This window comes from Pteropus alecto, unplaced genomic scaffold (assembly GCF_000325575.1).
Source record: "Pteropus alecto unplaced genomic scaffold, ASM32557v1 scaffold239, whole genome shotgun sequence".
Classification (NCBI taxonomy): domain Eukaryota; kingdom Metazoa; phylum Chordata; class Mammalia; order Chiroptera; family Pteropodidae; genus Pteropus; species Pteropus alecto.
The window spans coordinates 890,851-916,514 of NW_006494613.1; the positions used below are offsets into that span (position 1 = coordinate 890,851).

The 25,664-nt window shown below is 33.9% G+C and overlaps 1 protein-coding gene across 2 annotated transcripts in view; it reads left to right on the forward strand.

Moving 5' to 3' along the window:
- RNF13 (ring finger protein 13) overlaps positions 1–25,664 on the forward strand; it is a 142,648-nt gene that overhangs the window by 112,812 nt on the left and 4,172 nt on the right. The window lies entirely within an intron of this gene.

Genomic DNA, 25,664 nt, shown 5'->3' on the forward strand with positions numbered 1-25,664 from the left:
CTTTCTTTCTTTCTTTCTTTCTTTCTTTCTTTCTTTCTTTCTTTCTTTCTTTCTCTCTCTCTCTTCCTTCCTTCTTTCCTTCCTTTCTTTCCTTCTTTCTTTCTTTCGTTCTTTCTTTTCTTTCTTACTAGGTATCCTATCCGTCTCCCTCTCTTTAAATTTTCATTTTTTATAAGGACACCCAAATCCAATATAACCTCATCTTAACTTGATTATATCAGGAAAGAAACTATATCCAAATAGGGCGACATTTACAGGTTCTGGGTGGATGTGAATTTTTAGTGATCACTAGTCAGCCCATTGCTTTATCAATTTTGCTCTCTCGATTCCTATGTATGTATGTATATAGAATTTTTCACCTAAATGATTTGAGAGTGAGTTACATACTTCATGGTCCTTTATCTCTAAATAGTTTCATGTGTATTTGTTAAGAATAAGGAGGTTCTTTTACTGGACTGCACTGAAGTCGCCAACTTTAGGAAATTTGTTGATGGACTTTTAATCCAATTTATTGTCCTTTTTCCAGTTTTGTCAATTATTCCAATAATTTCATATTGTTGAGCTTCAAGTGTTTATATTTTTTTCTTCCAGTGTAATGTCCAGTCTAGTATCACCAATTGCATGTAGTTATTTCTTTAGGTTTCTTTAATGTGGTCTTGTTAGTATACCTTTCTTTGGTTTATATGACATTGACATTTTGAATAACACATTGTGTGTAGTTTGATCTCGTACGTTAAATATATATAACATTGAGCATCTTTTCATATGCTTATTTGTGTTTGCCATCTGTATATCTTCTTTGGTGAGGTCTTTTGCTCAATTTTTAATTGGGTTGTGCACTGAACTGAATGTTTGTGTCTCTCCAGAATTCATATGGTGAAGTCATAATCCCCAATGTGATGATATTTGGAGGTAGTGCCTTTGGAAGGTAATTAGGTCATGAGGGTGGAGCCCTCATGAATGGGACTAGTACCTTCATAAGAAGACACACAAGATACAGTAAGAAGGTGGCCATCTGCACATCAGGAAGAGAGTTCTCACCAAGAACCGAATTGGCCAGCTCCCTGATCTTAGCATTCCCAGCCTCTAGAACTGTGAAAAGTAAATGTCTGTTGTTTAAACCACCCACTCTCTGGTATTTGTTATAGGAGCCCAAACTGACAAAAACAGGTTTTTTGTTTTCTTACTGTTGAGCTTCAAGTGTTTTTTGTATATTTTGGATACCAGGTGTTTATCAGATAAGGCTTTTGCGAATATTTTTTCCCAGTATGTGGCTTGGCTTTTCATTTTCTAAACATGTCTTTCTCAGAGCAGAAGTTTTTAATTTTAATGAAGTCTTTCATCACTTTTTTCTTTCATGGATCATTCTTTTGGTGTTGTGCCTAAAAAAAAAAAAAAAATTTTCAAATCCAGAGTCACCTACATTTTCTGTGTTATCTTCTAGAAGCTTTATAGTTTACCTTTTACGTTTAGGTCTATGATCCATTTTTAATTTTTAGGAATGATGTAAATTCTTTGTCTAGATTCTTCTTTTAAATATTTCTTTATATTCTTGTAAAGTGCATATTATATAAAATTTGTCATTTAACTATTTTAATTCAGTGGTATTTACATTCACAGTATTTTTGCAAACATCACCACTGTCTATTTCTAAAACTTTTTCATCACTCTAGAAATTATGTACCCTTTAAACAATAACTCTCTATTCCCATCTCCTCTTAGTCTCTAATCTGCCTTCTGTTGTTAAGAATTTGCCTATTCTAGATTTTTCATACAAGTGGAATAACAATAATATTTGTCCTTTTGTATCTGGTTTATTTTATTTAGCATATGTTTTCAAAGATTATCCATGTTGTAGCATGTTTCAGAACTGACCTGTGTTTTATGGCTGTATAAAATTCTATCCTAGGTTTTTGCCACATTTTGTTTATCTATTTATCTGTTAACGGACACTTGGATTGCTTCTACCTTTTGGCTGTTGTGAATAAGTTGCAGTGAAAATTGGTTCGAGTTCCTGGATTCAGTTCTTTTGAGTACATACCTCAACATGGTATTACTGGATCATATGTTAATTCTGTGTTCACCTTTTTGAGCTGCCATACTGTCTTCTGCAGCAACTTCACCACTTTACATTCCCAGCAGCAATGCACAGGGGATATTATTTTTTCACATCTTTGTCAATGTCCTTTGAAGTTCAAAAGTTTTTAATGACAAAGTCCAATTTCTCTATTCTTTCTTTGTTCATGCATTTGGTGTCGTAATTAAGAATACATTGCCAAGTTGAAGATAATGAAGATTTACTTCTTTTTCTTATAAGACTTTTATGGTTTTAGCTCATACTAGGTCTTTGATCAGTTTTTAGTTACTTTTTACATATAGTATGAGGTAGGGCTCCCACTTTATTTTTTTACATGTGAAAATGCAGTTGTCCTAGCACCATTTGTTGAAGAGAGTATTATTTCCTCATTGAATGGTCTTTCACCCTTGTCAAAAATATTGGCCTTAGATGTAAGGGTCTATATGTCTATCCTTATGCCAGTACCACATAATTCTTGATTACTCTAGATTTGCAGCACATTTTAAAATTAGGAAGTGAGAGTCTTCTAACTTTGTTTTCCTTTTTGCAAGATTTTCTGGCTATTCAGGATCCTTTGCAATTTCATTTGAATTTGGGAATCAGTTTTTCATTTTGCAAAAAAAAACAAACCAAACAAAAAAAAAGCCATTGGAATTTTAATAGAGATTGTGATGAATTTGTAATAATAATGACATCTTAACAATATTAAGTTTCCCAATCCATGAACATAATGACATCTTAACAATATTAAGTTTCCCAATCCGTGAACATGGGTTGTCTTTTCATTTATTTAGGTCTTCTCTAATTTCTTTCATCAGTATCTTATAATTTTCAGTGCAAATCTTTCACCTCCTTTGTTAGGTGTTTTCTTAGATATTCTATTTTTTTAGATGCTATTGCAAATGGAATTGATAATTTTCTTTTTGGATTGTTCGTGGCTGGTATATAGAGAATTACGACTGATTTTTATATATTGATCTTGTAACCTGCAACTTGGCTGAATTTATTAGCTCTAATAGCTTTCTTGTGGATTCTTTGGGATTTTCTATGTGTTGGATTATGTCTTCTGCAAATAGACAGTTTTTCTTTTTCTTGCCTAACTGCTCCGGGTAGAACCTCCAGAACAATTTTTAATAGCAGGGATAAAAGTATGTCTTGTTCCTAAATTAGGAGGAAAGCTTTTAGTCTTTCACCATTGAGTAGGATATTATCTATGTGATTTTCAAAGTGCCCTTTATTATGCTGATATTATGCTTACTTTTATCTAGATTTATTTGAAGGCATATCCAGTTGTGTGGCACATTGGAATATACCCATTTTTTAAAAAGACTGTCCTTTCTCCCCCTGTTATCAAAGAGCAGTTGACTATATTTGTGTGCATCTATTTCTGGGCTTTCTGTTCTGTCCCATTTATCTGTATGTCTATTCTTTTACCAATTCTATACTGTCTTACTTATTTGTAGCCTTACAGTAAGTCTGGAAGTAGGATAGTGTCAGTCCATCTTTCTATTCTTCTTCACTATTGTATTTGCTATTCTTTGGCCTTTCCATATAACTTTTGAATCAGTTTGTCAATATCCAAAAAAAGAAAAAAGTTCTGGAATCAGGATTGGCATTACGTTAAATATATGATCCTACTGGAATCCTGCTTCCTCGTGGTGTATAATACATTGTTGGATTTAACTTGCTAAAATTTTATTGAGAATTTATCTATGTTCATGAGATATTAGTAGTTTTTCTTGTAATGTTTTTGTCTGGTTTTTGTGTTAGAGGATGCTGGCCTCTTAGAATGAATTATAAGTAGTCCCTCTGCTTCTGTTTTTTGGAAGAGATCATAAATAATTGGTATCTATTTCTCTTTGTGTGAGTTTTGGTCTTTCAAGGAATTGGTCTATTTCATCTGTTATCAAATTAGTGGGTACAGAGTTATTCACATCATTCCTTTATTATCCTTTTAATATACATGGAACCAGTAGTGATGGCCCCTTTTTCATTTCTAATGTTGGTAATTTGTTTTCTCTTCTTTTTTTCTTAGCCTGATTACAGGTATCGATATTACTGATCTTTTCAGAGAATGAGCTTTCTGTTTCATTGATTTTCTCTATTGATTCCCTATTTTCAATTTCATTGATTTCTATTTTGATTTTTATTTCTTGTGCTTTCTTTAATTTGCTTTTTATTTTATAGTTTCCTAAGGTATAGAAGCTTATTGATTTTTTATCTTTTTTTTCTTTTCTAATATATATATATATCCAGTGCTATAAATTTCCCTCAAAGTATTGTTTTCATTGCATTCTATAAATTTTAATAAGATTTATTTTTATTTTCATTTAGTTAAAATATTTTAAAATTTATTTAGAGGTTTCTCCTTTGATTCATGTGTTATTTAGAAGTGTGTTGTTTAATCTCCAAATATTTGAGGATTTTCCAGCCCACTTTCTGATATTGATTTCTAGTTTAATTCCACCATGGTCTGAGAGCAGACATTGTATGATTTCTTTTCAATTTGTTTAGGTGTGCTTTATCGTTCCAGATGTTGTCTATCTTGTTGCATGTTCCAAGCGAACTTGAAAAAAATACATGTAGCTGGTCCTTGAAAAACATCATTTTCTTTAACGTTGTTTCATTATAATGTTATTGAAATGCCTTAGGAACTTAACTCTTGTTTATATCAGTTAGCCTATAGTAAAATTTGTTGTGTTATATATCATTTCACTTAAAGTTGCAGAATCTACTGATGAAGTTCAATGAGGATTTACTATATCCTGCTTCTAGTTGGATGAAATATTCTATGTGTCAACTATACGCTTACTGATTTTCTGCTTACTGGACCTGTCCTTTTCTGATAGAGGAGTGTCGAAGTCTCAAATTCTAAGACTCCCCCTTATTCACGGTTTTGCTTTCTGTGGTTTCAGTTACCTGTAGTCAGCTTTGGTCAAAAATATTAAATGGAAAATTCCAGAAATAAACAATTCATGAATTTTAAATTGCTCATCTTTCTGAGTAGTGTGATGAAATTTCATGCCATCCTGCCCAGGACATTAATCACGCTTTGTACAGCATATCCATACTGTATACACTACCTGCCAGTAGCTGTCTCAGCAGATCAACTGCCATGGTATGGCAGTGTTTGCATTCAAATAACCTTTGTAATACTTAATAATGGCCCCGAAGCACAACAGTAATGATGCTGGCAATTGTAGATAAGACAAAATTTAAGCGAAAAGGTGAAAGTTCTCAACTTTATAAGGAAAGAAACAACTCATATGCTCAGGTTGCTAAGATCTACAATAAGGACGAACTTATACTCATGAAATTTTGAAGAAGGAAAAAGAAATTCCTGCTAGTTTGCTGAGAGACCACATTCATATAACTTATTACAGTATATTGTTATAATTGTTCTATTTTATTATTAGTTATTGTTAATCTCTTCTTGTGCCTAATTTATAAATTAAACTGTATGAAAGGTATGTATATAGAGGAAAAAACATGGTATGTTTAAGGCTCAGTCCTATCTGTGGTTTTAGGTATCCTTTGGCGATCTTGGAACATATCCCTCATGGATAAGGGGGGACTACTGTAGTGGATTCATCTATTTCTCCTTGCACATTTATATCAGTTTTTGCCTTATGTATTTTGATTCTCTGTTGCTCTGTTTTTAGGCCCATACACATTAAGGATCGCTATGTCGTCTTAGAGAATTGACACCCCATTATGTTGCCCTTCTCTTTATCGCAGATTACTTTCCTTGCTTTGAAGAGTGCTCTGTCTAAACTTAGTAGTTACTCTGCTTTCTTTTATTTGTGTTATTACCATGTGTACTAGTCCATTCAGTGAGCTGCTAGTAGTGGCTTAAACAACAAACATTTATTTCTCACAGTTATGGACCCTGGGAAATCAAAAATCAAGGTGTCAGCCATTTGACGTCTGCTGAGGGCCTGCTTCCTGGTTTGTAGACAACTCCCTTCTTGCTATGTCCTCACAGGGCAGAAGGGGCAGGGAGTTCTCTGGGGCCTCTTTTATAAAGTCACTAATACCATTCATGGGAGCTCCACCCTTATGATCTAATCAAGTCCCAAAGTGCACAGCCCTCAAAAAACGATCACATTGGGGATTAGGCTTCAATATATGAATTAAGGGAGAGAACACAAACATTCAGTCTAAGACAGCATGGTATACCATTCTCCATCTTTTTACTTTTAATCTATATATGTCTTTATATTTAAAATGAGTTTCTAGTAAATAGCACATAATTTGCTCTCCCTTATTTTTTGGTTTACTCTGATAGTGTCTATTTTTGATGTATTTAGATCTCAACATTTAAAATGATTATTGATGTAGTTGGATTAACATCTACATATTTTTTACTGTTTTTTTGTTGTTGTTGTTGTTGTTCTTGCTTTTGTTCTTTGTTCCTATTTTTTTCCTTTCATTCTTTCTGCCTTTTATGGTTTTAATTGAGCATTTTACTTATAACAACAAAATCCTAATTTCTCCCACATCCTGCCACTTGTATCATTGCTGTCATTCATTTCACATGTACATAAGAATATAAACATAGATAAGCATGCATAATTGAACACATTGTAGCTTTTATTTTGAACAGACTTATCTGTTAGATCACTTAATAAGAAAAACCTTTATCTTTCCTTCACTTATTCCTTGTTTAAAAGTGCTCTTTTTTTTATGTATATTCAAATTTCTCATCCAAATCCTTTTTCTTCTCTCCGTAGAACTTTTAATATTTCTTGCAAGGCAGGTATACTGATAACAGATTCCCCCAATTTTTGTTTGTCTGAAAAAGTCTTTATTTTATCTTCATATTTTTTTGCTTAAGCCTTATTTTTTATTGTGATAAAACGCACATAACATTAAATTTTCTGTTGTAACCATTTCTAGGTATATAATTCAGCAGTGTTAAATATATTACTACTTCTGTAGATCTCTAGAACTTTTTAATCTTGCAACACTGAAACTCCACTCATTAAACACTAACTTCCTCATCCTATCATCCCTTATTCTTTGCTAAACCACTTTTCTGTATTACATTTCTATGCTTTTGAATATTTTAGATACTTCATGTGAGTGGAATCAAATAATATTTGTCCTTTTGTGACTGGCTTAATTTTGCTTAACATAATGTCTTCCAGGTTCATTCATGTTAGAGCATATGACAATTTCCTTTTTTAAGGTTGTATAATATTTAATTATATGTATGTTCCATGTTTTCTTTCTTCATACATCTGTTGATGGACACTGGGTTATTTCTACCTCTTGGCTATTGTGAATCATGCCTTTATGAACATGGGTCTACAAATACCTCTTCCATACCCTGCTTTGAATTCTTTTAGATATTACCCAGAAGTGGGATTGTTAGATGATATAGTTATTATTCTTAAACGTTTTTGAAACTTCTGTACTGGTTTTCATAATGGCCGTGCCATTTTGTATTCCCACCAACCGTGCACAAGGTTTCTATTTTTTCCAATCCCTGCTAACACTTATTTTCTGTTCTTTTGATGGTAACCATCCTGATTGGTGTGAGAGGATATCTCATTGTGGCTTTGATTTACATTTCTCTAATGATTAGTGATACTGAATATCTTTTCATGTGCTTAGTAGCCATTTGTTTATCTTCTTTGGAGAAATGTCTATTCAAGCTCTTCATCCAGTTTTTAATTGTCTTATTTTTGTTGTCACTATTGTAGAAATTCCATATAAATGGATACATATATGTATATGTAATATTAATTCCTTATTAGATATATAATTTGCAGTTATTTTCTTTCATTCATAGGGTTGCCTTTTCACACTGTTTCCGTTGACACACAAAAGTTTTAAAGCTGGTATAATTTTTTTTTAAAATTTTGTCTGTTCTTTGTTGCCTGTGCTTTTAGTGCCATATCTAAGAAATCATTGCCAATCCAATGATCTGAAGCAGTTCTCTTATGTTTTCTTCTAGCAGTTTAATAAGTTTAGGAATTATGTTTAGATCTTTAACCTATTTTGAGTTAATTATTATGTATGGGTCCAATTTCATTATTTTACATGTGGAAATTTAGTTTCCTCAGCATAATTTGTTGAAGACTGTCCTTTCCCCATTGAGTAGTCTGGCACCCTTGTCAAAAATCATATGGCTGTATATGCAAGGATTCATTACTGAGAACTCTATCCATTTTCATTGGTCTGTATGTTTATCTTTATGCCAGTAGCACACCATCTTAATTAGTGCATGTAGCTTTATAGTAAGTTTTGAAATCAGTGTGTGAGGCCTCTAACTGTTTTTCAACATTGTTTTGGCTATTTGGTGTCCTTTGAGACTCCATTTGACTTTTAGGATTTTTTTCTATTTCTGCAAAACATGTCCTTCGGATTTGATGGAGATTACATTGAATCTGCAGATCATTTGGATAGTGTTGACATTTTAACAATATTAAGCATTCTAATCCATGAACACATGATATCTTTCCATTTATTTGTTACTTATTTGGTTTCTTTTTGCAATATTTTTTAGTTTTCAGTGTACAAGTCTTTCCCCACTTTGATTAAATTTATTTATTCCTAAGTATTTTGTCTTATTTTGAAGCTATAATAAATGGGATTGGTTTCTAAGTTTCCTTTGTGGATCGGTCATTATTTGTATATAGAAACGAAACTGATTTTTGATTTTATAGAATATAACTTTACTGAATTCATTTATTAATTCTAAGTTTTTCTCGGAAATCCTTAGGGTTTTCCGTATGGAAGATCAAGTTATCTGCAGACTGAGACAATTTTTCTTCTTCCTTTCCAGTTTGTATTCCTTTTCTTTCTTTTACATTGTATGATTCTTCTGGCTAGAACTTCCAGTTCTTTGTTGAATAGTTGTGGCAACAGCGGGCATCTTGACCTGTTTCTCATCTTAAGAGGAAAAGCTTTCAGTATTTCCCTGTTTCATATGACGTTAGCTGTGAGCTTTTCGTATATGGTTTTTATTATGCTGAGGTAGTTTCCTTCTATTCCTATTTACTGATTTTTTTAAAATCATGGGTATTGACTTTTGTCAAATGCTTTCTGCACTCACTGGGATGATCATATGTTTTCTGTCCTCATTTTGTTAATGTGCTGTATTATTTTACTTTTTGTATATTGAACCATCCTTGCATTCTATGTATAAATCTCACTTGGTCATGGCGTATGATCTTTTTAATGTGCTATTAAGTTTGATAGTATTTTGTTTAGGTTTTATTCATTAGGAAATTTGGTTTATAGTTTTCTTGTGTCTTTGTCTGTTTTGGGTAGAAGAATAATGCTGGCCCCATAGAATGAGTTTTGGAATTTCTTCCTCTCTGATTCTTTGGAAGAGTTTGAGAGGGCTTGGTGTTAATTCTTCTTTAAATGTTTGATAGAATTTACCAGTTAATTCATCTGCTAATGGACTTTTCTCTGTTGGGAGGTTTTTGATTACTACAGTCTCTTCGCTAGTTATAGGTTTGTTCAGATTTTTTAATTCTTCATGATTCAGTCTTGATAGGTTTTATAGTTCTAGGAATTTATCCATATTTTCTCAATTATCTAATATGTTAGCGTATAATTGTTCATAGATAATCTCTTTTAATCCTTTTTATTCTGTGATATCAGTTGTAATATCTCCTCTTATATTTATAATTATAGCTATAAGTCTTCTCTTAGTTTTTCTAGCTAATGGTTTGTCAGTTTTATAGCTCTTGTCAGCAAACTATCTTTTGGTTTCATTGATTTTTTTTCTCTTCTTATTTATTTCATTTATTTCTGCTCTAATCTGAAATATCTCCCTCCTTCTGCTAACTTTGGTTTTAGTTTGTTTTTCCTTTTCAAGTTCCTTGAGGTGTCAAGTTAGGTTGTTGATTTAAGATCTTTTCTTCATTAAATATAAGAATTACTGCTATAAACTTCCCATAGTACTGCTTTTGCTCTATCTCATAAATATTGGTATGTCGTGTTTTCATTTTCTTTTTTTTTCCTTTTATTTCCTATGTCCTTTATTTTTATTATCATTATTTTTTATTTATTCTTATTATGGTGACTTTGGTTAATGAAATTCAGTAAGTTTCAGGTGTACAATTCAACATTAAGGCATATATAAATTGCATTGTGTGTTCACTGCCCATAGTTAGATTTCTTTCTGTCACTACATATTTGACATTTTTACCTCATCTACCTCCACCTACCCCTCTCCCCCTGCCCCTCACCTTTGGTAACTATAAGTCTGTTGTCCATATCCATGAGTCTCTGTTCGTTTGTCCTGTTTGTTTCTTTAAGGTTTATATCCCACATATAAGTGATATCATGTGGTTTTCAACTTTGTCTGTCTGGCTTACTTTGCTTAGCATGAGTATCTTGAGGTCCATCCATGTTGCCACAAATGGCAGTATTTCATCTCTTATGGCTAAATAATATTCCATTGTGTGTGTGTGTGTGTGTGTGTGTGTGTGTGTGTGTGTGTGTGTGCGTGCGCGTGCATGTACACATACACTACAGTTTCTTTACCAATCATATATTGTAGGACATTTCGGTTACTTCTGTGTCCTGGCCACTGTGAATAATGCTACTATGAATATCGGTGTGCAAATATTTTTTCGGATATATGTTTTCAAGTCTTTGGGGTAAATACCCAGTGGAGGGATTGCTGGATCATATGGTAGATCAATTCTTAGTTTTTTGAGGAACCTCAATACTGTTTTTCCATAGTGGCTGCACCAGTTCGCAGTCCCACCAGCAGTGTATGAGGGTTCCTTTTTCTCCATATCCTCTCCAACACTTGTTATTACTTGTCCTGTTGATAACAGCTATTCTAACAGGTGTGAGATGGCATCTCATTGTGGTTTTGATTTGCATTTCCCTAATAGCTAGCGATGTTGAGCATCTTTTCATATGTTGGTTGGCTATTTGTTTGTCTTCTTGGGAGAAATGTCTGTTCAGGTCCTCTGACCATATTTTTCTGAATTGTTTGTCTTTTGTTGTTGTTGAGTCATATGAGTTCTTCGTATATTTTGGATATTAGGCCCTTATCAGAGACATTGCTTGCAAATATATTTTCCCATTTAGATGGTTGTCTCTTTACCTTGCTGATGGTTTCTTTTGCTGTGCATAAGGTTTTTAGTTTGATGTAGTCTCATTAATTTATTTTTGCTTTTACTTCCCTTTTCTTTGAGCTCAAATTCATAAAATCCTCTTTAAGTCTAAGGTCCTTGAGTTTAGTTCCTATGTTTTCTTCTATACATTTTATTGTTTCAGGTCTTATATTCAGGTCCTTAATCCATTTTGAGTTAATTTTGGTGTTTTGATCATAAATGGATGCTGTCTCTTGTCAAAGGCTTTTTCTGCATCTATTGATATGATCATATGATTCTTATATTTTAATTTGTTTATGTAGTGTATCACATTAATTGATTTGCATATGTCGAACCATCCCTGTGCCCCTGGAATGAAGCTCGGCTGAGATTATACTCGTGGTATATAATCTTTTTTCTATGTTGCTGTATTCGGTTTGCTAGTATTTTTTTTAGGATATTTTACTGGCCTTATAAAATGAGTTGGGAAGTAGTATTGCCTCCTCTTCGATTGTTTTTTAAAGAGTTTGAGGAGAATAGGTATTAAATCTTCTTTGAATGTTTGGTAGAATTCAGTGGTGAAGCCATCTGGTCCTAGACTTTTACTTTTTGGTAGGTTTTTGATGATTGTTTCAATTTCCATACTGCTGATCGGTCTATTTAGATTTTCCAGTTTCTTGATTCAGTCTAAGAAGGTCGTATTTTTCTCAGTACTGGTCCATTTCTTCCAGGTTATGCAATTTGGTGTTATATACTTTTTCATAGTATTCTTGTATGATCCTTTGTATTTCTGTGATGTCAATCGTAATTTCCTCTCTTTCATTCCTGATTTTGTTTATTTGTGTCCTTTCTTTTTTCTTTAGTGAATCTAGCCAGGGGTTTGTCAATTTTATTAACCTTCTCAAAGAACCATCTCTTCATTGCATTTATTTTTTCTGTTGTTTGTTTTCATTGTCATTTATTTCTGCTCTAATTTTGATGATTTCTTTCCTTCTGCTGACTTTAGGCTTCATTTGTTCCTCCTTTTCCAGTTTTTGTAAGATGAAGCATTAGGTTTATTTGGGCTTGTTCTTATATTTGGAGGTAGGCCTGTAATGATATGAACTTTCCTCTTATGACCGCTTTTGCCATGTCCCAAAAGTTTTGATATGTTGTCCTATCGTTATCATTCATTTCTATGTATTCCTTGATATCTCTTTATTTCTTCCCTGACCCAGTCATTTTTGAGTAGCATGTTGTTTAATATCTGTGTATTTATGGTTCATCCCGCTTTCTTTTTATAGTTGATCTCTAACTTTAAAGCATTATAATCAGAGAATATGGTCGGTATGATTTCAACCTCTTATATTTGTTGAGGCCCTCTCTGTGTCCCAGTATGTGGTCAATTCTTGAGAATGTTCCATGTGCACTAGAGAAGAATGTATAAGCAGCTGTTTTGGGATGTAAGGTTCTGTCAATATCAATTATGTCCAGTTGGTCTAACGTATCATTTAAGGACGTTACTTCCATATTGAGTTTCTGTTTGAATGATCTGTCCACATCAGACAGTGGGGGTTTAGTTCCCCTGCTATGATAGTGTTTTGATCTGTTTCTCCCTCTAGTTCTGTTAGTAATCGTTTTATATATTTTGGGGCTCCAATGATTGAGAACATAGATATTAAGAAGTGTTATGTCTTCTCAGTGTATGATTCCTTTTATCATTATGAAGTGTCCCTCAGTATCTTTCTTTACTTTTTTTTATTTTGAAGTCTGTCATCTGAAATTAGTACCTCTACTCCCACTTTTGTCTGAAAAACATTTGCTGAAAATATCACGCAAATCAACTGTTGCTTCTTAGCCGTCCCCACTTCTCTGCTGTCCCCACTTCTCTGCCGTCCCCACTTCTCTGCTTTATGCTCTGATCCATGGGCACTGCCGCTGAGTGAGCTCACAGCTCTCTTAGGTAGTGCTGTTCAGGGTTCCTCCTACACCTTCTCCTCTCTCCCTCTTCCTGCTGGGAAATCCGGCTGCCTGGAGGCAGCTTCCTTGTTTCTCCCAGTCTATCACTGAACTCCTGTGAGTCTCACCTGTAGTAGTTCTTATGCTCAGATACCATGCTCAAACGTGGTGGTTTGCAGGTTGGGTGTTATTTTTGAGTTTTAGATGTTCAGCTTATGATTGTTTCAAGGAGAGAATTCTGGGGACATCTCTTACTCCGCCATGCTTCTGATGTCACTCTGTGTTTTCATTTGTCTCAGTATATCTTCTGAATTCATTTGTGATTCCTTTTTTGAACCATTAGTTTTTTACATCTAAGGACACATATAGGGTAGAAGTGAAATGGTAAAAAAATATATTCCATTCAGCCCATTGTGTCTTTTAATTGATATATTTAGTTCATTTACATTTAAAAGTAATTACTGCTTGGAAGGACTTATTACTGCCGTTATCCATATTTGTGGATTTTCCTGTTTTTCCTTCTATTGATTTCTAGTTTCATTCACTTGTGTTGGAGAAGGTACTTTGTATTATTTCAGTCTTCTTAAATTTGTTAATATTTGTTTTGTGGACTAATATGTGGTCTGCCTTGGAGAATATTCCATGTGCTCTTGAGGTGAATGTATATTCTGCTCTTGCTGGGTAGAATGTTACGTGTGTTTGCTATAAGTGGCCTATAGTGTTCACATTTCTTCTTTCCTTGCTGAACTTCTGTGTGTTTGTTCTGTCCATATCTGAGAGTGGGATATTGCAGTTTCCTACTACTCTTGTGTTGCTGTCTATTCCTCCCTTTAGTCTTTCATTGTTTGCTTCATGTATTTCGGTGCTCTAAAGTTAGGTTGCGTATTTATTTATAATTGTTACAGCTTCCTGGTGAATTGATTTCTTCATTATTATATAATGTCTTTGTCTCTTGGGACAGTTTTTATTTTAAATTCTATTTTGTCTGATAGAAGTATGGCCACCCCTGTTCTCTTTAGGCTACCATCCACTGGCATGGAATATCTTTTTTCACTCTTTCATTTCTACCCTGTATGTGTCTTTAGATGTAAAAGGAATCTCTTATAAACAGCATATAGTTGAATCTTGTTGTTTTTAATTCATTCCACCCATTTGTGTCTTTTAACCTATTTACATTTAAAGTAATTACTGCTAGGAGTGGACTTACTATTGCCATGTTGTTAATTGTTTTTCTATCTTGTTGCTTTTTTGTGTCTCTTTTTTTCTTTTGCTATCTTCCTTTGTGTTTCATTAACCTTTTTTGTAGGACATGTTTTGATATCTTTCTCATTTGCCTTTATGTATATTTTTAAAATATTTTCTTTGTGGCCATGATTGCAATTACATAAGACATCTTTAAGTTATGTAATCAAAACTGATAACTTAAATCATATATAAAAACTATTTTACATCTCTGCTTCCTCCCATTTTGTTATTGATTACACAAATTATGTTTTTATATTGCATATATCTATTAACATTGATTTATATTATGTTTTATGCTTTAAAGTTTTTATACCAGATTTATATGTGATTTAGTCAACTAAGTTGTAATACTGTAGGATTCTATATGTGTCTGTATATTTACTTTTACAAGGGAATTTTATATTTTCATTTGGTTTTGTATTTCTATTTACTGTCCTTTTGCTTCAGCTCATAGGACTCTTTTCAACATTTCTTGTAGCGTAGGACTAGTGGCGATGAACTTCCTGGGTTGTTTTTTGGGGGGCGGGGAGGGGTTCTGGCAAAGTCTCAATTCTCCTTTGTTTTAGGAATAAGTTTTTTACTGGATATAGTATTCTTGTTTAGCAGCTATCTTCATTCAGTACTTCAAATGTATCATCCCACTCCTTCCTAGCCTGCAAGGCTTCCACTGACAAATCTGATAATCTAAAAGAAGTTCCTATGTGATGAGTTGCTTTTCTCTAGTAACTTTCAGTATTCTTTATCTGACCTTGGACAGTTTGATTATGATGTGTCTTGGTGTAGGTCTCTTTAAACTTACCATAGTTAGAGTTTTATGGGCTCCTTGAATTTGTAAGTCCATTTCTTGCCCCAGACTTGGGAAATTTTCTACTATTATTTCTTCAATTAAGTTCTCTGCCCCTTTCTCTTCCTTCTCCTTCTAGGAATTCCATAATGCATCTGCTGTTCAGCTTGATGGTGTCCTGTAAGTCCCTTAGGTGCTCTTTATTATTACCGTTATTTTTTAAAAATTTTTGTTCCACTGCTTCGGTAATTTCAAAAGTCCTGTCTTAAAGCTAGATGGCAAGATCTACAGTGAGGTAAAGACAGTCCCTTTAATAAGTAGTGTTGGGAAAACTGGACAGATACCTGCAAAAAGATGAAACTGGACCACTTTCTTATACCATATACAAAAATTAACTCAAAATGGATTAAAACCTTGAAACCATAAAACTAGAAGGGACATAGGCAGTAAATTTTTTTACATCACTCTCAACAGTATCTTTCTGAATATGTCTCCTTCAGCAAGGGCAACAACAACAATAAAAGTAAACAAATGGGACTATATCAAACTAAAAAGTTTTTTACACTATGAAGGAAACCATCAATGAAACAAAAAGACAGTCTACTGAATAACCTATGATATTCACAAATGATGCATCCAATAAGGGGTTAATGTCCAAAATATATAAAGAACTCAAACAATTTAACAGCAAAAAAACCACAATCTAATTAAAAAATGGATAGAGGATGTGAGTAGACATTTCTCCAAAGAGAACATACAGATGGCAAACAGATATATGAAAAGGTGCTCAAAATTACTAATCATCAGGGAAATGCAAATTAAAAGCACAATGAGATATCACCTTACACCTGTCAGCATAGCTATCATCAAAAAAAAAAAAAAATCAACAAATAAGTGCTGACAAAGATGTGGGGGAAAGGAACCATCGTACACTGTTGGTGACTGCAATTTGGTGCAGCTACTATAGAAAACAAAATGGATAGTCCTCAAAAAATTAAAACTAGAGCTGCCATATGGTCCAGCAATTCCATTTTTGGTAATCATCCAAAGAAAACAAAAGCACTAATTCAAAAAGATATATGCACTCCTATGTTCATTGTAGCATTTTAGTAATAGCCAAGATATGGAAGCAAACTAAATGTCCATCAATAGGTGAATGGATAAAAAGGATGTGACATATAGAGAGATATCTGTCTGTCTGTCTGTCTGTCTGTCTGTCTATCTATCTATCTATCTATCTATCTACCTACCTCCCTACCTACCATGAATCCAATCATCTATGAATATTACTCAGCAATAAAAAAAGAAATCTAGGCATTTGTGACAACATGGATGGACCTAGAGGGTAATATGTTAAATGAAATAAGTCTGAGAAAGACAGATACTGTGATTTCACTTATCTGTGGAATCTTAAAAAAAAAATGAATAAACAAAACAGATCGATAGAACAAACTGATGGTTGCCGGGGAAGGGGGGCGGGCAGGGGGAGGAATAGGGGGAAAAAAGTACTGTCAAAAAAAAATCCTCAATGAATTAAAATAGAGCACAGATAGCCAACTAGACAAAAATCGAAAATGATGCATAAAAAAATAATATCAACAAAGAGATAGAAACCATGAAGAGCCAAATTCTGGAACTGAAGAATACTGTGGAGAGCAGATTGTAAACTGACGAGGTCCTTGCAATCTGTGAGGTCAACCAGTGGTTGCCTTGCCTCAACAAACCCTCCTAAAAATGGGGAAGTACAAACTGTTGGGGGGTGGGGGACAATGGGATGTTGCTCCGAGACAGACAGGGAAGTATGCTCATAGCCATGAGCAAATGGAACTGCAAAAGATCATAACAGGGTGTGGGCTGGGTGATTGTCATGAATTTTCTAACCTTTTCTGCTATTGGTTTCACCTTTGCCTGGGGTGCAGGAACCTTTTAACTGATTTTTAGATTTCTCACAGAGGCATTTGGTCTGTTTGTTATTGTTGTCTGTGTCTCCATGGCTAAAGGCAGATCTAGGTTTCTTATTCTACCTTCTTGTGTATACCGCTTCTCTCCACTTTTGAAGGACAGTTTTGCAGGGTACAGAATTCTAGGTTGGTGATGTTTCCCCTTAATACTTTAAATTGTTTCACTTCTCTCTCTTCTTGTTTGCATGGTTTCTAAGGAGAACTGGATGTTATTCTTATCTTTGTCCTTTATAGGTATGATGTTTTTTTAACTCTGGCTTCTTTCAAAATCATTTTTTTGTCTTTGAAGTTTTGCAGTTTGAATACGATATGCTTAAGTGTAGTATTTTGGAGCGGGGGGAGTGGGGGGAATTATCCTGCTTGGTGTTCTGTGACCTTCCTAGATTCCTGGTTTGCTGTCTTACTATTAATATGGAGAAATTCTTAGTCATTATTGCTTCAGATATTTCTTCTGTTCCTTTTTCTCTTTTGTGTCTTGCTATTCCCATTTTGCATATGTTACACTTTTTAGTTGTCCTGCAGTTCTTGGGTATTCTGTTTGGTTTTGTTTTACAGTCTCCTTTTGCTTTTCAATTTTGGAGGTTTCTATTGATACATCCTAAAGTGCGGAGATTTTTTTTTTTTTTTTGGTCAGCTGTATTCAGTCAACTAATGAGTCCATCAGAGGCATTCTTCATTTCATAGTGTTTTTTACCTCTAGCATTTCTTTTTAATTTTTAGAATTTCCATCTCTCTGCCTACCTTATCCATCTGCTCTTACATGTTGTCTGCTTTATCTATTAGATCTCTTGGCATATTAATCACAGTTGTTTTAAATCCATTGTATAATAATTCTAACATCCCTGCCATATCTGTTTGGTTCTGATTCTTGCTGTCTCTTCAAACTGTGTTTTTTGCCTTTTAGTTCTGAGTGAAAGGGACCCCAGTAAATAGGTCATGGGTGCGACAGTAAGGTGTGGGGGAATGGGACATGTCTATAGTCTTCTGATTGTATCTCAGAGTTTTAGTGAGCCTGTGGCTTTGGGCTCTGAACTTCACCAGTGCTTCTCAGTTTTTTCCCCAGCTTTTAGTGGAGCTTGATGGCTGGAGAGGTTGAAGTTAGGTATTTCCCTTCTCCCAAGTCTGTTAAACTCTGATAAAAACCCTAGTAGGTTATTATCTGGTTAGATAGTTTCTCTTGGGGGCAGGCATGTTAAGAACAGAATGCTCCAGCATATTTCAAAATGGCTCCTTTCCCTTTTTCCCCCACCAGGAAGTAGCTCACAGAGATTTTTTCTCCAGTATTCACTGTGAGATCTTGGTAGAGCACCACAAGGTAAAACTCAACAAAAAAATGTTAAGGCTTCCCTGGAGTTTTAAACTCTGACTTGTACAGACTGGGCCTCTGCCAATTCATCAATTATAGTTTAAGATTTCCTACTCTGATATGGTTCATGTGAAAGTTTTTACTCAGGGGGTTTCTGCTGTGATGCAGTGTACTCTTCTGTATCTACCTGTCTGTATCTCCAGTTTGGGTGGGGGGGCAGTAGTTTTCCCTGTGAGTTCACTTTTCTAATAGATGTAAGAAGAATTGCTAAGCTTTTTACTTGTTAGGACAGAATGGGACTTTCTAAGCAACTTACATGTTAGACCAGAAAACATCCCATGTAGTTTTTAACTCTCAAACTTGTCCACACTCAGCATCCAGCAATTTATCAAGTACAGTTTATGTTTTCTACCCTGGCGCTGGGTCCCACAGAGTTTTTGTTTCTGGGCTCTACTCCAGTAAATTGTGATTCTCTGTATCAGCCAATCTGTCCAGTTTGGGGGGCAGCAGTTTTCTGTGGGACTTCAATCCTTTAATAGATCTAAGAGTTATTGATTTCAGTTTGTTAAGCTTTTTTCTTATTGTGAGCACAGGATTGACAGCTTCCAAGCTCCTCACATGCCAGACCAAAATCTGGGAGTCTCCCCACTCCCTGGGGCCACCCTTCCCATTCTAGTCTTACTATTATATCTACTTCTACTTCACACCACCTTGGTTATATGTGTGTGTTTCTCTAGATCATTTGTTTACCTAGGAGTGAAACTGCTAAGTCATAGGGTGTATATCATCATATTTACTGCACAGTGATAAACCATCCTGAAAATATATGAGAATTGCTGTTACTTTACGCATTGCCATGTCAATCCAGTGTCCTTTGAAAGTTTTAGGTCTTCTCACATCCACCTATCTTACCTGAGGTTTTCATTTAGTATTTTAGAACCAACAAAAAATTATTTGTTTTACTGATTTATATAGACTGCTTTTTAAAAATACACTTAAAAAATACTGTCCTTAAGTAGCTTGTACATTAATCTACATAGTAAATTCCAGATTTAAATATCTATTCATGCATTCAGTAAATAAATGGAGCACTTGCTATGCTCTAGACATACTGTTCTACTGAAACAGTGGAGATGCAATAGTGAATATATATCAAGAAGGAACTATCATATTTGTTTTTCTAATAAAATTTATCAAAAGATCTCATACTAGGTTTCCTTAAATATTGAATTAATAGAGATAGTTTAGGAAACATTTAATGTATCTTTCTGTGAAGTCCTAATACATTAAATGAGATAAGCCTCATGTTTTTAAAATTATTCATTAATTTAAATCTTGAAGATATTTTTCTTTGCATAGGTTAATTATTTTTAGATTCTAAGAAACATTCATACTTAGCATGGCTCTTAGTAGAAACTCAAATATTTGCTCATTGCCCTAAATTATGGTTAAATCATAAACCATTTAAATTCACTCACACTAGCCCTAAAAATATTACTTAAACTTACCATCAGACGTCAGAGTTCCAAACCTTTGGTAATATACCCTCTACTGTATCCATTGACCAGATGGTTTTTAATTTGTATCAGTGATTTGACAGTATAAAACTTTGTTCTCAGCATACCTATGATTATTCCATTGTAAACCAAATTATGAGAAATTTAGAACCAATCACTGAATAGATGAATTTCCTCTTAAATGTGGCAGACTAAACGTAATTTGACTAAATATATTTTGACAGTTGTAATTGTCAGTGAAAAAGTCATACTTTTTTGTCTTATTTATGAAAAGGATAAAATCAATGGTTTCCACATGAACACAGAACTGGAGACCATTTTAATTTTTTTAAAAAAGTTATTCCTTTGCCCCTGGGGATTAGAGTAAGAAAAGTCTTAGAGTAAGAAAAGCCTGTCTGGCTCACCACTATCTAAGGTTATTGGCAGTGTTGAAAATTGATGTTCTTTATGCCTTTTCAAAGACTGAAGTAATCTAGTGTATCAAAAAAGAAATCTCACATGCCTCTTCTTTCTTGTTGGAAGTTATTTTACCAAGAATTCTGAATCCGGGCTGCAGCACATGATTGCACAGGCTGTACAATGCACAGCTCTGGAAAGTTATTCAGTCTTCCTTATCAGAAGTTTTTATATTTGTGAAAATTATTTTTTGGTAGATAGCAATAAAGTGGCTTGAGGAAACATTGCTTTTTTCCTCAATTTGCATAAAGGAACCACTGAGCCAGTAGAATTTTTAATCTGAATATAGAGTGATCGATGTAGTGCTGTAGCCATATTAAAATGAATCATCTATGCAGTCATCTAAATCCAAATATAAGACACATTCACAGGACTAATCATCCAGTTTCTTTAACAACAATGCATACAAAAGAGGCAGGACTCTTTTTTAGATTAAAAGAGACAAGTCATCAGCCAGATGTAATGTTTGGACCCAGACTGGATCCTAGTTCGAGTAAAGCATCTGAAAAAAAGACAGGTTTGAGACATTTGAGGAAATCTGAATATGCTTGGGTATTGGATGATATTAAGAAATCAGTGTTCATTTTGTTAGATGTGATAATAGTATTGTGATTGTTTTCTTAAAAGTCCTTATGTTTTATACAAACACACACATACACACGTGTTGGTAAAGTGATGTGTCTCAGTATATGCATAAATTTGAGATTGTTGAAGTTGGCTCTGAAAGGGTGTTGTACACTGATTCTCTAGTGGCCTGAAAAGGAATAATGAAAAAGAACATGAAACCTTTAGTACTTATTATAAGGAAATGCTTTTTAAGTACTTGAGGTCTGACAATATTTACCATTAAAAATCTCTTTGATTTTTTCATTTTAGGATCATGACAAATTTTGAATCTATTTGCTTCTTTATTCAGAAAGATCTTGGATGCAGTTGTAGTTTATCTGCATAATACATCCAAGTTTGAACCAATAAAGAGTAATATAGAATAGCTGTTTAGAATATAGGGAAAAGCTAGTTTTTTTGTTTTTTAATTACTCAAAATGGAATTTGCCAATGCTGATGTTAGTGATTAGGCTTGGATTTTAAATTTGTTTTATGGATTTATTTATGGTCTCTAAGGCAATCATTTTTATTCTTACTCTCAATGAAGTAATTCCCATATTTCCAAAAAAGAAGTTGCCAACAAAATGCTCTTTCCTTCAGTAGAGTCATTTGCTTCCTTATTGCACAGGCACTATCCTTTCATCATCAGAATATATACGAAATGTTTGACCTTTAAGTTGTAGAATATAGCTGCTATTTTGTAGAGTCCTAGAAAGGTTTGTGAAAATAAGAAACCATGAGAGATAGAAATAAAAAATATCTTCATTCCCTCTCTATATATTATAATTTGAAGACCAAAAGAGTATTTCTGGCTTATGAACTGGAAACATTTTAATTTCTAATAATTGTCTACTTAAGAGTATTTCTTAATCTCTTACTCTTTATATACTATGAATCAAAGAGGATTCATAGTATTCTATTTAAACATGAAATTCGAAGTACATGTACTAGAATACAATACAGTATAATGGTTAGGATGATGGACTCTGGACTTTGACAGACCTGTACTGGAATTCTGGATCACCCATTTATTGGCTGTGTGACCTTGTGTGAGTGTCTTAACTTCATGTGGAAATGTGACTGACAATACCTACTTCGTAAGGTGGCTGGGAGGTTTAAATCAATATATTGAAAAATGCTTATAACAGTGCCTGGCACAGAGCAACAACAGTTCAACAGATGGTAGCAATTATTACAAAAACAAAATGACTTTTTAAATAAAAATCATAAAGAAAATATTAGTGATGTCAAAATTCAGTCATTAAACATTTCTTTTATGATGAAAAAAGATTGCCAAAATAATGAAATATGTAACTTCATAAATATTACACTTGCAATTTCTTTCCAATAACCCTAAGTTTAAGTTAGTTATATTTTTCTTTTAGAATTCTTTGGTTATGATGAGATTTGGCATTTAAAGTAAAATAGGTATATTTGTTATGTATGTTCTAGTGTATTCTAATGGTTTTGACAAAGTATGCATAGATAGTAGAAAGAAAAAAATCCCAATTATTGCCAATTTTCTTATAGTTGTATATGCAATTATTAGGTGATTGAAAACATGAAGGGATGTATACAACAATTCTATGGGTACTCATCACTCCAGCGAGTCATAGCACCAAACCATGGAAGTCTTAAAAGACTTCTTGTAGACTTAGAATGGAATGGAAATGTTAATGTTAGGGGAATCTGTAACATTTTGGAAATACTTGCCAACAAACCAAAAAAAAATTGGCTTTTGGAAATCTTCCATAGGCACAGCCTGTAATGAAACCCACAGAAACCACTAACTTAAGATCCCTGCATGAGGAGGGCATCTATAAAGGTTAGTTAGCACTCTCACATGTTTACCACACTTTGGGGACACGATCATCTTAAATCTTCCTAGTTACCTTATTGATCTTCCCCTTTGCAGCTCTTTCAGGATGTTCGTGCTGATTAATACTTAAATGATTTAAATATTGACTTAGCTGTTTCTAGCACATATTATAGCCTTTTAATTCTTTTCTTGCTTCTGAAGCAGCCAACTTCCTTATAAATTTCTTCATTATTCATTATTCTCCTCAAAACTGTTCTTTGATTGAAATTGTGGTTTCCTGAATTTCTTGTGTCATCCAATGAATACATTTTTCCAAGTCTGTAACCGTAAGACTGGTTACCACATACCATGTTTCATAGCAGATGAAAAATCCTTATGTCTCTGTGGGAGCTATCCCACCTACCCCATCAAGTATATTGAGGAGCTAGATCCCTGAGATAAAAATGATTTTTAAAAAAAGTTTTCATATTTGGAATTTTAAAGTTCCAGGCATTTTTCTTTTATAGCTTAATCATTGAAATTTTCTAAGATATGTATAGAAGGAGAAAGATTTTATTTCAGAGGCTGGGAAAAAAGCAATATAGCATTTTATAGCAGATTAAATAAAAATGGAGCATTACCTTAACTTTTATAATTTTTATTTCTTTACTGTACCTTTTAAGGCACGCTTAGTTTCTATAATTACATATAACGAACTGCCTTTAATCTAACCTTAAAAGTAAATATTAGTTCCTTTGCTCAGGACTTAAAAATAAACAGGAAGATTTCTCAAACAGATCTGGCTTTAAAATAAAAATATTTTATCCTGTTGTCTTGTTCCTATTTCTTGGGAACCGCTATGCAGGAGGGGAGAACAGAAGATAAGATTTGCTTATTTTTATTTGCTAGAAAGAGCTGCCAGTTTTCTTTACTGGCAAAGCAGGAAATAAATGGCAAGGCATTTTCTCTGCAAGATTGGTAGTTTTTGCTTTGAAGCTCATGAATCCATTGCAGCATTTTCTCTAGTCATATTATTTAAAAGGTACATATTAAGCCATATGTTTAACTCTAAATGTTCACTCTCTTACTTTGAGGAAACCTATCCTAGGCCTGGGCTAGTTTGTTATAAAATTGAACAGTTAAGCTTGCATCAGTTTGTATGTATTATGACTAGATTATTTCAAACTAGCTCGCTTTTGAGTCATTTCTAGAAATGGTGATTCCTCTTTCTATATCTAATTTCACGTCCAGATGTTTTCGTTATAACATGGCTAAATGCAGGTCCCTGCCTGCCTGTCATATTCCTTTGTTCAAGACTGAAAGGCCAGTGTGGTTGAAGCAAGAATGGTGTAAGATGAGGTGGGAGAGGGAGGCAGATCATAGATGGCTATTTGAAGGCCATCATAAGGAGCTCAGATTTTATTCTTAGTGAGATGAAGAATGATTTAAATGGGTTTGACATGATGTGATGTTTAAAAAAAAAAAATCACCCTGGCTGATATGGAGGAAAAACCTCATGGGGCAAGAATAGAAGGAAGATTAGAGAGGCTTTTATGGTAACCTAGGCTATTGGACCAGAGTAATTGAGGAAACCAAGAGAAGGGGAGAGATTCAGGATGTGTGTTTTACAGATAAAAGTTTATAGGACTTGCTGACAGATTGAATGGAGGAGGCTCTAAGAGGAAGAGGCATCAGGGTTACACCTAGGCCTGATAATCAATTCATACCACTGCAATGGCTGCCTTAAGTCTTTGTGTGTTTCCTATTCTGATGGGTCAGTGCCTTTGCTGTACCTGATGACCCAAGGTTTTGTGGGAAACTAGGGAGGAATAGATTTAGAGGGGAATATCAAAGTTTTATGTACCTACATACTATAACATTTCCAGATTGATGAGACTTTAAAAGTGCCATCCTGAAAATTTTCTGAAACATTATTCAAATAACAGTAATGCCAAAAACATTCCAGGCAGAAGTGCTTCCATATTTTTTTAACATAACAAACATGAATCTCTCCCCTCCTACTTCTAAACTAGTAAATTAGCAAAGTCTGTGTTTGATAAAGCCTGGAGGGGTTTTATATCAGGGTTTCTCAACCTCAGCACCATTGACATTTTAGATGGGATAATTCTTTGCGGGGCTGTCCAGAGCATTGTAGATTGTTTAGCAGCATCCCTGGCATACTAGATGCCAGTAGCACCAAATCCTAGTTTTGAAAATCAAAACTGTCTCCAGATACCACCAAATGTCCTGGGGTGGGGGGTTGGAGGGTAGGGTAGCAAAATCATCTCCAGTTGAGAACTACCAGTTTATACTAAGCAATAAAACTATCTAGCATGGTGCTGATACTAACAAAACTAATATTTATTAGTATTTGTTATAGTTCTTTTATGCTACCAAAACCAGTGGACAAATTGGTTATTTTTTTTAACTGCTAAAGTTGTAAATCATAAAGAAGTAAATACCTTAAATTTATCTTTAAGTTAAAAATAAATATAAATCCATTCACCAGTCACGTTTGCCGTGATCTAGATTGTGAATCTACTGACTAGATTTCCAAATTGTAATGGTACATGATACGTTTTCTATTTTTAGTTTTTAAACTAAAAATATTTAAAATAGGTCAGAAATTGGATTCTGCTTTCATTCTTGTTTTTTATAAATATATATTTATCCAACTTTTTAGATTTCTCACCTATAACTTAATCAAATTTTGGCGGGAGAGGGATCAAAGGAGCAATTATTTTTTTTATTGTGTTCCTAATACAGTCAGCCTAGCTTTCAAATAAAACCAGACGTCTTTTATCATCACAGTTCAAAGGCCAATGAGTATTTAAATTACACAATTACCATAAGTATAACAAATGGGTTCAGTGACCACTGCCACTAGTTCTTTGTAAGCACATTC